The sequence below is a fragment of the Trachypithecus francoisi genome, unplaced genomic scaffold (genome assembly GCF_009764315.1).
Source record: "Trachypithecus francoisi isolate TF-2019V2 unplaced genomic scaffold, Tfra_2.0 Contig00190, whole genome shotgun sequence".
Taxonomy (NCBI): Eukaryota; Metazoa; Chordata; class Mammalia; order Primates; family Cercopithecidae; genus Trachypithecus; species Trachypithecus francoisi.
The window spans coordinates 516,349-518,121 of NW_022680503.1; the positions used below are offsets into that span (position 1 = coordinate 516,349).

Below are 1,773 nucleotides of genomic sequence, written 5' to 3' on the forward strand. Positions count from 1 at the left end.
TGATTCCCTCATATCCCATACTTTTTAACTATCTATTCTACAGTCTTAGAATCAACCTTTTTAAATTAAGAATCAGGTTCTGTCTTTGCTGCCCAGGCTGGAGTACAGTGGTGCCATCAAAGCTCAGTGCAGCCTCCAACTCCCGGACTCAATCCTCCTGCCTCAGCCTCCCCTTCCTGAGTAGCTGTGACTACAGGCACATGTCCCTATACCCAGCTAACTTTTAAATTTTTGTGGAGATAAGATGTTACTTTCTTGCCCAAGCTGATCTTGAACTCTTTACTTCAAGCAATTATTCCATCTCAGTCTCCTAAGGTATGGGGATTGCCAGCATGAGCCACTGAGCTTGACCTGGAACCAACCTCTATGGTTATCAATACTCTCATCAGTTAACTGTCTCAGGTATCATAATATCCCTTCTTACATGTATCAAAACTCATACTTAACAATGACTTCCAGTTCGCAAAAGAGGATTTATTTTTCACATCCATCTGTCAGTCTTTGTCCGCAAGTTAAACAAAAACATACATAAGTGCAGTCATTAGGGTTTTTTTGACTGCTGAACTCCAAACATTATCTTTGCCTGTGTGACCAAGAAAACAAATTCTAGCTGGACTTTTTAGTAGCTATAGAGAATGACAACCAGCAAAACAACTCAAAAGATAGAAAGGAATGCTCTAATTGACTCCTAATAATTACTCCTATTACCAAATGGCAGTCAGTGATTGTTTTCTCCCCTTTCTCAGTTTTTCACATGCTTTCTGATTATAATAAATTTGTGAATCAGCAGGGGAAGAAGGTAGTATGAAGAACTTAGTTATTTCCATGATTGTTGCAGAAAATAAAGGAACTAACGAGTTGAAGAAAACTAGTCTGTGTAACAGATTTTGTGGCCTTTGAAATTATTTCAAAAACTCATAAAGTGTTTTTGTTTCATTCATTTCATTTATTTATTCTAAAGATTTACTCATTAAATATTTAATCAAATTAAATAACTAATATAATAAATAGCATTTAGGCTGTGTAGAATAGTCTGGAGAAAAAAAACAAAGATAAAGAATGCATGGACTCTGCCCTCAGGGTGCTTCTGGTCTCACAAGAAATATAAGGCATAAACAAGAATAACTACAATGCTAAGTAAAATATTGTCAAGATCAACTTTCATTTCTCTTATAGAGTAACTGGTGTCATCAGTATGACCTTTCCATCATAAACAACTGTAAAAATGAAACACAGGCACTATAGGGGTGTGATACTTGAAAGAATGAAAAGACAGAAAGTGAGCTCTCTGATGGCTCTAGCCTTTTGCCTGGAGGCACTTTCTAGAAATAATGCAGAGATGTGCTGTCCACGCAGAGAAGAGCGATCTCACTGAGATGGGTAGTTAGAAATCAGAGTTCAAGGCTGCCAGGCAGGCTGTATGTACAGTACCGGAAGAAGTGGTGCTGAGAAGCAGCCATGGAAACGTACATAGCTTTCTCCTTAAGTTCTTAGAAGAATACCAAGCAGCACACAGAGACCTCACTGAAAAACCAGGCATTTATCTGAGACCTCGGAGTGCAGTAGAAGTGCGTCTATCTACTCCAGACCCATAAGACTGACTTTTTTTCTCTTTTGTTTTTGTTTTTGTTTTTAGACGGAGTCTCGCTCTTGTTGCCCAGGCTTGAGTGCAATGGTGCAATCTTTGCTCACTGCAACCTCTGCCTCCTGGGTTCAAGTGATTCTCCTGCTTCAGCCTTCCGAGTAGCTGGGACTACAGGTGGGCAACACCAT

The 1,773-nt window shown here is 39.3% G+C and overlaps 1 non-coding gene across 1 annotated transcript; it reads right to left on the reverse strand.

Moving 5' to 3' along the window:
* Positions 1–409: 409 nt before the first annotated feature.
* On the reverse strand, positions 410–537 carry LOC117075907. The gene has a single exon (XR_004434178.1). It is a non-coding gene; the product is annotated as a small nucleolar RNA SNORA40 (small nucleolar RNA).
* Between the last annotated feature and the right edge of the window lie 1,236 nt (positions 538–1,773).